Below are 12,003 nucleotides of genomic sequence, written 5' to 3' on the forward strand. Positions count from 1 at the left end.
TTTGAGTAAATATTTTATGCCAGTTTATGTCAACATCCATGTTCATTCTGAATTACCAAGAAACAGCTTAAAAACTAAATATTAGGGATCAATGTCAATATCCATGTTTGTGTTTAGAATCTTACTGAAAAATAATTAACACTACTTACTTGCCCACATTGAATGACTGAGAAAGGAACAGAGTGATTAAAAATAAAACGGTCTGATCCTTCACATCAAGTGAAGTCCAAACTGTCATCATAGTCCACAGTAAAAATGAATATATCATATAAATGCACAGAGAAAAATTATCATGTGACACACAGAAGAATGAGTATGCCCGAATCAGAACTTCTATTATTGCCCCCTGTATCCTTCCCTTTAAAGGGGGTAATTTGACACAGTCCACATCACTGAAGCACTAGAAATCTCACTGAGGCAGAAGGCCTCTGAATCTTTTTAGTATTTATTTCTGACTCTCTGGCATGTAAACATCTTACCATTAAGTCTAGAAAAGTTGCTGCTTCTTACTAAGGGCCATCAGCATGAAGGTCATCAATGTCATGAACCAACATAATACCCTGAGGAAGAGAGATGATCAAGGTCTTTCTCTAGGACAAAAATCAGGACACAGGGTTAGACAGTTGATACACCCCTGATACACAGTGAAGGCATCACTGCTCACCATGCCAGCTGAAAGAAAACTGCTTGTGGTGGTCCTTATGACAGAGCTAGAGAAAAACGCACTTGCCAGATCATTAGCTGCCTACCAGGTACCTAGAGATGTGTTAATTGGCTCAAGTAATAAAATCGATCCAAGCACAGCAGCGGCAATTGAACTCACCACTTGACTAAGCTTACAGTAACCCATTGTCATTCTCCAGGATCCATCTGCCTTCCACACTGGCCAAATAGGTGAGCTGAATAGGATGTTGAAGAAATCATCAGTCCCGTATATTTCCAAGTCCTTGATAGTGCACCAACCTCTGCAATCCCTCCGGGAATTCAGTAGCGCTTTTATTTCACATTGTCCTTCATAGAGGAGGCAATTCTAGAGGCTTCAAACTTGGACTTCCACCACTACAGTCCTCACAGCTCAGGTCAAGGAACTAGTGTGGGGATCTTACCAACTACTAAATGTTTCTATTCCAATTATACATTCTAAAACTGCAGAAATAATCCCAGGCTGGGTTCAGGGGCCCACTGTGTTTCTTGTGAGATGGATCCAAGCCAAAACTCCATGGGTCATCTGACCTCCATAAGTTCCTACTCTGACTGGTAGACCACACTGACATTTTGAGTCTCCTGGAATCAGTGTCAATTAAGAATCGATGTCAGTAATACCTAAGAGATCTGATTTTCTTTTCCTTAATACACACTTACCCTCGTAAAAAGCCATAGGTCCCTTTGGTGAAAGTTGGGAGAAAGACTAAAAGTCAAAATTGGGGGCATTGTATTGAATATCAAGATCTTTCCCTAAGGAGACCTGGCTTCCCCTTCATTCAAAGGGTTCTGGATCTAAAAACTGGTCCAAGTCTAGGAATTGATTGAAGAGGCATACCTCTGTTTTTATGATTCAGATTTGTTCACTTGACCAATAATTTCTGTGCTTATATGTGTGTGTGTGTGTATCACACAAGAATTTAGTAGGTTTCCTACTTATTTCACTTCTAAGAGCATCATAATAAACTAGACCACAGGACTACAACGTTCTGACTGCTGAAAATAAGTCCTTTGAAAATAAGGTAACCATACCCACCCTGCCCTTGGTGGTTGAGTACCACTGCTTGGCCCCTTCCACCTCAAAGTCCAATTACTCCCCTCCCAGTTAGGTTTCCTGATTCAGCAACCTCAGTTTTCACTGAAAAGATGGGTGTACACAGAAGAATAATCATAGATCTTTTCAGGATGCTGGAGCTCCCCACATAAATTTATTTCTCATAGTTGTGGTGAAAATTGCTTCTGGATGCACCCAGGGTGGATGACTAAGTCTTAAATGACAAATCCACTCTAACACTCGAATCCCCCTGAACCTTTGAACCTGTTGCTGTGCATTAAACCAAATCCCATATGATATCTCTAACCCATTCATTGTTGTTCACCTTGTGGATTATATTTCAGCTAACCAACCAAATACATTATTAAATTCCTCTCAGACTTCACAAGCTGAAACATTCCATGCAGAATGTCTGCTTAGTAAGCTCCTATCAATAAGTTCAGCCAGATCCAACTTTATGTTCCTTCCACCATTCACCCACATCTTATATACTCATATTCACACATGTTCCCTTGCAGCTTTCTGCCATATAAATTAGAAAACTTAAATAGTTCTTTTGGAATACAGGGCACCTCCTCATGAGCTACAGTTTGTTTCTTGTTCAGGGCCTGATAGAACTTGAATCCAGTTTAAGTCAAGAAGTAAAAAATAAAGTAGTTGGGGGAGGATCCTGCAGAGAATTACATTGTCTCAATGTCAACTGCCTCAGGGGAGGCCACTGTATTTCTCTCAGGCAATGCAGGGTCATTTCCCTCAAAAGTGGGTAGAGAAGCCAGTTCCACTGAGGATGGGGAAACTGCTTCTACTGGCAAAGACAACCAGTCAGGATTTAGGAGCCCAATGTCCTCAGATTGATCATGGTCTTCCCGCATAACCCCTTTCCAACTTTCAGGATCCCATTCCTTTCCAATCAATGCCATCACTTTAACAATTGACACCCTTCAAGGCCAAAAGTTTAATTTGCTCAGCCAGTGACAGGATGAGATTCTAGGTTTGATTTTCAATGAATTCAAACCTGCATCTATAGAAATTGAAAGAATCCTTCAGGGTGCAGGTAGAAGATTTCAAGTCATTTAAACAGCACTTGAACTCATCTTTTTTTTTTCCCCTACTTTTTCCATCAACACTAGGAGCAACCACACAATCAATCCCCTTATATCCACTAGTTTGACACTATATTCAAAAGTATCAAATACACTGTTAACCATATCTTTGCTTCTTATAAGTAGGTAATTAAAAGAAAGTATCCAGTGGAAATATTTTGTGTATCTCTATTGCCAGATCATAACAAGGACTAGTAATGTCCTCTTTACCAATGGAAATGGAATCATCAGCATCTCTAAGTCTAATCAGATTAGTGAATCGATCTAGAAATCTCAGAACCAAGCAGAACACTCATCAAAACCCTATTCCTCCAGAATCACTCTTGGTACCAAAATCTCTATTATTTGGGTTCTTCAGAAAAAACATAACCAATAGGATGTATATATGTTATATATACATTATGATGATTTATTCCATATTATAAAAATTGACTCACACAGAGAGGTCAGTACCTTCCAAAATCTGCAAGGTCCAGTCCAGAGGCTGGTAAGCTCGAGAACCAGTAAAAGCCAATGTTTCCATGCAAATCTGAAAGTATAAAAAAGCAAAGCCCCAGTTTAACATCCATCAGGCAGGAAGAATTCTTACTTGATGAAGGGTCTGAATTTTTATTCTAGCCAGGTTTTCAACTGATTGAATGAGGCCCACACACACTACGGAGGGCAATTTGCTTTACTCAGCCTACCCATTTGAATGTTGATTTCATCCAAAAAACAACCATACAGAAACACCTAAAATAATGTTTGACACAATATGTGGACACCCTGTGGTCCTGTCAAGTCAATACCTAAAATTAACCATCATACCAACTATCTGTGTTCACAATATTTTGGGGGTTTAGAGTTGGGAGGACTGCCATGCATCGCATTGAGTGGTAATTTTAGTGTTAATTCAATCACTGACTTTAATTTATAAGTTCATTTTAGCTTTACATCATAAATTAAAAGTTTGCATCTAATTGCGTCATTATACGTATTTAACTAACACTGTGGTTAAAACCAGCTTTCTAAACTGGGGCTGTGGAAAAACGTTTTTTCCTTTAAAATTGGCCATAAATTACATAAACAAGATTGAGAAACTGTGTTACATAGAAAGATAACCGCTGTCTCAAGACAATAATAAAGTATAGATATTGTTTAAGGGAGAAGTTTAATGTTGAATACGGGATTCGTTTTTTTCCTTAACTGAATCTTATTGTGGAAATGATTTTTGAGGTCTTACCTAGCACTCACTACGCTACTCTGTGCACTGCACAATGAGATGAGTCTAGAATGGCAGCATCCCAGATCTTATCAGATTGTGTCCCAGCTTTAGTATTCCACAAACAAGCTAATATCCATGAGAATGTTATGAGAGACCTTCATCATGTGCGTAAATTACACCATGTGGCTCTAACAGTTTCATTCAATAAATATGGTTCAACTAACATTTAAAAAACTTCCCGAAGCTGTATCTGCACAAGCTGCTGAAATTTCACTTCACATACTCCCAAAAATTTAGAAAACAGAAGTGTACAAAATTTTTGAGTTGGTACATATAAGTTACATCCAGCTTTCTATCTGGATAGAAAAAAAAGTCAATTTTTAATACTTTCATTGTCACCACTCTTACTCATGATATATTCATTGTTGGCATTAGAAATATACACTTATATTTTGTCCAGTATGCAGAAGTAGGGAGATATTGTAAGACTACTTAGAGATGCTCAGGGACTATCATTTCCCTCTGGTTCCCATTTACTCATGTTTTGCTGTGCAGTATCCTACATCCTCACCTCCATGGATACATTCTCTCTGGATTTTCACTTGGAAATTATTTTTTCCCACCTCATTCTGTGTTGAAACTGACCCTTACTCAAAATAACACCTATCATCTAAAGACCCAGTTTCCTTTTTTACATCAGAATATTCTTGAGGCAATAGATTCTCTTTGCACAAAGGTCCTACACATGCCTAAAAGGTGAGAAAACAGGTTCCATGGAAAATCTACAGAGAAACAGTGTACTAAAATTCTTGGGAAAATAACTTTTTTCTATAAAACACTAGAGACACAGTACCTGTGAAAGAAATAACTTACAAGCTGGACTTCACGAATATTTAAAACTTCCAGTGCAATTAAAAGATGAATAAGTTCTGGAACTCTAATATACAGCATTGTGATTTAAAGAATACATAAAAACTCTTGTGATACAAAAGACAGTATCAAGAGAATGAAAAGACAAGCCATAGACTGGGAGAAAATATTTTGAAAGACACATCCGGTAAAGGATTGCTATCCAAAATATACAAAGAACACTTAAAACTCCACAATAAGAAAACAAACAACCTGAATAAAAAATGGGCCAAAGATCTTAACAGACATCTCAAAGAAGATATACAAATAGCATCTGATCATACAAAAAGATGTTCCACATCACATTATCAAGAAAATTCAAGTTAAGACAACCGTGAGATACCCCCATACATCTATTAGTTAGTTAGTTCAGTCGCTCAGTCGTGTCCGACTCTTTGTGACCCCATGAATCGCAGCACGCCAGGCTTCCCTGTCCATCACCAACTCCCGGAGTTTACTCAAACTCATGTCCATCGAGTCAGTGATGCCATCCAGCCATCTCATCCTCTGTCATCCCCTTCTTCTCCTGCCCCCAATCCCTCCCAGCATCAGGGTCTTCTCCAATGAGTCAACTCTTCGCATGAGGTGGCCAAAGTATTGGAGTTTCAGCTTCAGCATCAATCCTTCCAATGAACACCCAGGACTGATTTCCTTTAGGATGGACTGGTTGGATCTCCTTGCAGTCCAAGGGACTCGCAAGAGTCTTCTCCAACACCACAGTTCAAAAGCATCAATTTTTCGGTGCTCAGCTTTCTTCACAGTCCAACTCTCACATCCATACATGACCACTGGAAAAACCATAGCCTTGACTAGACAGACCTTTGTTGGCAAAGTAATGCCTTGCTTTTTATATGCTATCTAGGTTGGTCATAACTTTCCTTCCAAGGAGTAAGCGTCTTTTAATTTCATGGCTGCAGTCACCATCTGCAGTGATTTTGGAGCCCAGAAAATTAGAAAGACCCAAATCTGGAACACTGACAACACCAAACATTGGTGAGGTGGTGAAAAAAATCGAACTCTCATATCACTGGTGGCAATGCAGAATGGTATAACTACTTTGGAAGACACTTTGGCAGTTTGTTATAAAATTAAACATACTCTTACCATTGAGAAAACATACTCTTACCACAAGATCCAACAATCACACTCCTGGTATTTATCAAAAAGAGTTCAAAATTTATCCCTGCATGTAATCCTACACAAGGATGTTAGCAGCAGCTTAATTCATGATCGCCAGATCTTGGAAGCAACCAAGATGTCCTTCAAGGGATGAATGGATAAATAAACTGCGATGCATGCTGGTAGTGGATTACTTGGTGCAAAAAAGAAATGAGCTATCAAGCCACAGAAAGACATGGAGCAATTGTACATGGGTATTACTAAGACAAAGAAACTAATCTAAAAGTGCTACATTTTGTGTGATACCATGTATGACATTCTGGACCAGGCAAAACCATGGAGGCAATTAAAAAGACCCATGGTTACCAGCAGTGTGGAGAGGAGAGAGGGAAAGTGCAGAGGACTTTTTAGGACAGTGAAGATGGAGAGCACAGGGGATTCTTTATGCCAGTGGTGGCAAAGGTTGGTTTTTTGTGTTTGGCTAATATTTATTGAGGCCACAGTTTCATATAAATTTATTTGTTCAAAATAATATTTATCAAGTGCCAACTATATAGGGGCTCATACTACACATAAACCGAAGAATCATCCTGGTTAAACACTGAAATTTAAGTACTTATAATAACTACATATATATGAATATAAGCAGCTGAATTATCTTTATAATGACAATCCTTTGATAGTAGAGATGATTCTAACTTATTGGGTTCCTATTTACATTGTATAGCATCAGTATATCTTTTTGAACAGTGCAGGTAATCTGCTCCCAGGTGGCGAGTCCCCTTGCCATGTCCTGACTGGGCATCAGGAGACTGGCATCCTATTTATGGTTCTATCATCTATTTTCCAAGGAAACTCTGCCATTCAACTCACTTTGCCTGCCTTAGCCTCTAATCTTCAAATAATAACCATATTTTTGTCGATGTAAAAAAAATCACAAAGTGCTTTTTCATATTTATGATTTCATTTAATTTTCACATCTATCCTGGGAGAAGGCATTATTATCATGTAAATATTACAGATGAAGAAACTGAATCTCAATGACTATATGAATTTTCTCAGGTTTCTGGGGCTTGACCTCAGCTCCTGTCTACTATACTCCATTGCTTTCTAGGATGAATTCTGGAAGTCTGGGTAGCTCTAATTTAAATGAATTAAAAAGCGTTAAGTGCTTATTTACATATCAAACATTTTCAGTAAGTCATATATTCAAAAATTGTTTCTGCAAAATGTACGGTACTGTGTATAGCTACTTACAAGCCCATAAAAAACTCAGAAATAAAGCCATAATCATGACTTTGAGGGGCTTAAAATTAAGTGAATGAGATCAATCTATAAACCCAAATATAAGTTATAAAAACTACATATTTAAGCAGTCTTAAGCTGACTGTTGATGACAAGAAAAGACAACAGTAAAAAACACAGCAGTGTGAACAACTGCACAACAGATGGAGACAAGGACAGAAAGAATTCACATGACTGCTGTCAGACAGGTTTATGCCAAAAAACTTACAGTATTTGGAAAACTGTACCATTTATTAGAATATATCACATAGAATTACATACTGGGGCACCAATGAATTATGGGTTTGAGAGAGAATGAGTATGGATTATTTATTTATTCCAGGAGATATAACGCAAGAACAGGTGAATTTCCATAAGGGGTCAGAGAAGGTGATCCTGTAATTTTCAGCACCCGCATAATTCACCTGCTTTCAATATGAGAGTCTTCCCTCTTTACACACGGACCTGTTATTTTCATAATGTCTTGTCAACCCAAAGTAGAGCAAATAATACGCTTTAAAATCATACATGGTCCCATCTGAATACCAACCTCCAATTGAGAACACCACAAGGGCAAACAGAGAGACAACCCCGCTCAACAACCTAAATACTTGTCCTCACAAGTGCTGTGTTTTCTGGCTATTTTCATGAATAATATTTATATTTTTATCAGAGATGATAGCCCTGGCTAGTTCCCTATAATTTTGTTGAGCTATCCCTTGGGCCAATAGAATTTCTTCTTAAAAAATAACATGCAAAATATTTAAAGTTTGAAATACTAAGTTAAATATATTAATTTATAATAATACACATGATGACTCAGATATCCAAGTCAAGATAATTCATTCCCATTTAATAAACGTAATAAGCTTTACAATCTCTCGTGCACAACATTCTCAGATATTCTGACAATATTTTAGGCTCTAAACATTAGCTACTTAATATTTTTCAGTTACTGAAGTAAAACAGGCAAATTTTGTCTGAAGTTAATTTTCACATTTCATTGGGAGAAAAACTATCTCCTTCTCAGTGTTCACATTTTATTTGATGCAGCTAATTTTTAGCAAATACTAGTAAGTAAGTGAAACAGAGAAGGCAATGGCAACCCACTCCAGTATCCTCGCCTGGAAAATCCAGTGGACAGAGGAGCCTGGTGGGCTGCAGTCCACGGGGTCGCTAAGAGTCAGACACGACTGAGCGACTTCACTTTCACTTTTCACTTTCATGCATTGGAGAAGGAAATGGCAACCCACTCCAGTGTTCTTGCCTGGAGAATCCCAGGGACGGTGGAGCCTGGTGGGCTGCCGTCTATGGGATCGCACAGAATCGGACACGACTGAAGTGACTTAGCAGCAGGAGCAGCAGCAGCAGTAAGTAAAAATGTCATCTATTTAATCAAGGCCCAACCTAATATCTTAAAGATATGCATTATGGGTCTAACAAAAAGTTTGAATAAAAGAGAATATTTAAAGGGCCCAAATTGTGGTAGGCCTCAATTTTCCAATTATTCCCAGAGCTCTGTAGCTAGATAGGCCTTCTCCTGGTACATATAACAAGCTTTACAAAATTATACAGCAAATGTACCATGGATTAGGCAATGCAAAGGCAAAAGAACCTGCCTTCCAGTCTTCCAACATGCATTCAATCATTCTTCCATAAGGCAGCAGGCTGTTTTGCACTAGTTTTTTTATCAGTGGGGAGTGAACAGCCAGGCTTTACTGGTAAGTTTCCTGGCTAAAATGGAACAATGCTCAGTAGTTTTAATGAAACTAATCACCATAAAAGCAGGAACACTGATCACCAGAACCACCTGAACTACACCAGTGTGAATGGACAAAAGAGACCTAGACTTATCCAGAGAGTCCAGATGGAGCTGCAGTCACAGACAGAAAATGAACCTATGGTTACCAAAGGGGAACAGAGGACAGGATAAATCAGGAGTTTGGGTTTGACATATATACACTACTATATATAAAATAGATAAGCAACAAGGACCTTCTATATGGCACAGAAAACTCTACTCAATATTCTGTAATAATCTATATGGGAAAGAATATGAAAAAGAATTGTCATGTGTACATGTTTAATTGAATCACTTTGCTATACACCTGAAATTAACACAACATCATAAATCAACTATACTCCAACATAAAATTTAAAAAAAAATTTTAAGTTTCTCACACTTTAAAATTTTCTCAAGTTAAAAAAACTAGTTTCAGTGACCAGATGCTGGAAATATTGAGCAAGTTGCCTTCAAGATGATAGACTGATGAAACACATTTAATTTTACTCCCTCCTGCCACCCCACTAAGATACAGTGTAAGAATTACTTTTAACAAAAATACAAAATTTACTGAGAGCCAAGGAAATAGAAGAGGTGATGATTACAACACTTGGAAACAATAAAGCTAATGGATGAGTAATGAATATGTAGGAAGCCCAGGGAAGGCAATTCACAAGCAACGTTGACGAAAGCAGAGAACGAACCAAATTTGTTCAACAGCATCTTCAAAAAATACAGGAATAGGCATCATCTGTCACCTCTGGTAAGAGGGAACTCACGTAACAAAAGAAGGACTAGTCAATAACTGTACCATTCAATGATTTCTTTCTCCACTCCCGATTGATCAGTCCATCTCTCCCATATGTCAGTATGCTACAGGAAGCATAATCTAGAAAGAGTCTCTGGACGGGGCACAGCTGAAGGCAGGAGTATTATTCTCAAAAAAAAGATAACTGGAAAATTTATACACACATATATACACATATATTTAAATAATGAATGTTGAGACCTATACTTTCCCCCAAGCCTGCTCTCACCTGGCTCCCAGAATTCCTGCAGGCAAGGAATTACTCTTAGGCAAGATATCAAAAAGTCTCTGCCGAGAAGATCTAGCTTAAGAAGAAACAAAGACAGTTAAAGGGGACCTGACAGACTGCTGGTCTACAATATTTCTGTTTCTTCACCCCCTTTATGCACATAGTAGGACTACACATCGCTGTCCCTTGAGGTTAGAGTCAGGTGATTAGCTTTGGCCAATAAACTTAGTAAGCAGAAATGTTAAGTACTCCTTCCAGATGAATGCTTCTAATTGTCAGTTTGTTTCTCCCCTCATCTTCCTTGGTTCTGTTGACCATGCATGGATGTGTCGATAGGGATGTGAGGTACTTAGTTACAATGCACAGGGCTACCTGGACTGGCAGCAGACACTGCTGCCAATACTTAGGAGTCATTTGATTTTTCAGCCTTAATTACCCTATCCAACTTCCTCAAGGAAGTCATAGGCAGCTTCCTCAACAGACGTGGAAACAAGATCATATTTGTCTACTAATTACTGAGCCCTATCCACACACCCAAAGTTCTAACCAAATTTTCACTTCGACCTCTTAAACAACCATGAATCAGGGATTATACTTATCTAAGGGGTTGCATGGAGCCCCCTATATATCCACAAGCAGAAAAAAAAACAAAAACATTTGTATTAAAGACTACAGTACTTTGAAAAAATACTGTAATTAGTGTCTTAATAAAGTCTGAGAAGTCTCAAACAAAAACAAAGGGGATATATAGAGGAAAAATATCAAGTTTAGTAAATCTAAACTCTGAATACAAGAATGAAAACCTCAAGGGAAAGAAAAAAAAAAAAAAAAAAACACTTAAGTTTAAGAAATCCCCTAGAAACTAGAGTAAAATGATAGAAACTAGAAAAGAAAACCAGAGGACACTTCCCAGAAATCCAACACTTAAATAATGGGACACCCAGACATTGAGAATAATGTAAACAGGAAGTCATCAATAAAGAATTCAAGAACATTTCCCAAGATGGACATGAGTTTGTAGGCTTCACTGACAGCCCAGCACAGTGGATCCAATACCCAACAGACCCACACCAAAGGACATCATGATAAAATTTCAGAATATAGTGAAAGAGACACAATATAAACAAATTTTCTCATCTGTGAGCTTGATACATCTCTTTATTTAGGTCTTATTTTATGTCCTTAGATAAGGTTTGCTGTAGGGATCATGGTTTTCCTTCAGTATTGATGTTTAATTTTATTGTGTTACCAAAAAATTCATATTTTTTGTTTAAAATTCCTTGTTATTATTTGCTTTGTGCCCTGCTATGTGATCCCTTTTGTTAATGTCTTAGGTATACTTTAAAACAATATTTACACAGTATATCCACTAGTCATTAACTACCTTAGGCTATCTAATCTTGCTAGCTAGCTATATTTATTCATTTATTAGACCACTGGTGAAACTTGGTATTTGGGTCTGGTGTAATAAGTTATACTCCTGAGGTTAGAACCAATTGAAATATAAGTACTACACGTCAGACACATAAAAATAAAAATATCTGCTATTTTACTGTTAAAAACTGGACTAGAGAATGTCCTGACATATGATACCTATTATTTCATCCAAGAATTACTGTCAGGTCAGAAGCATAGCTAGAAAATCATGGGTCCTCCCTGCAGAAAGAGTTAGTTTCAATTCATGGTGAAGAGCAGGATAATATGCATCCTCACATTTCTCAATTCAAAAGAGGATGACAAATTTTAAAGTTTAACATTTTTGCTCTTCATCCCAACTTAGTAATCAGGACAATCTGTTCTCTTTCCAT

At 37.7% G+C, this 12,003-nt stretch overlaps 1 long non-coding RNA gene across 4 annotated transcripts in view; it reads right to left on the reverse strand.

The window, feature by feature from the left end:
- Positions 1-12,003, reverse strand: part of LOC133049277 (uncharacterized) — a 304,295-nt gene that overhangs the window by 223,973 nt on the left and 68,319 nt on the right. For 2 of the 4 annotated variants that reach the window (XR_009691278.1, XR_009691277.1), the window contains exons 2-3: positions 3,313-3,388; positions 480-590 (exon numbers count right to left, since the gene is read on the reverse strand). This is a non-coding gene — a long non-coding RNA (uncharacterized LOC133049277). Of the gene's footprint in view, positions 1-479; positions 591-3,296; positions 3,389-12,003 lie in introns of all 4 variants that reach the window. The other 2 variants (XR_009691276.1, XR_009691275.1) reach the window with 2 other exon arrangements.

Source organism: Dama dama, chromosome 30, assembly GCF_033118175.1.
Source record: "Dama dama isolate Ldn47 chromosome 30, ASM3311817v1, whole genome shotgun sequence".
NCBI lineage: Eukaryota > Metazoa > Chordata > Mammalia > Artiodactyla > Cervidae > Dama > Dama dama.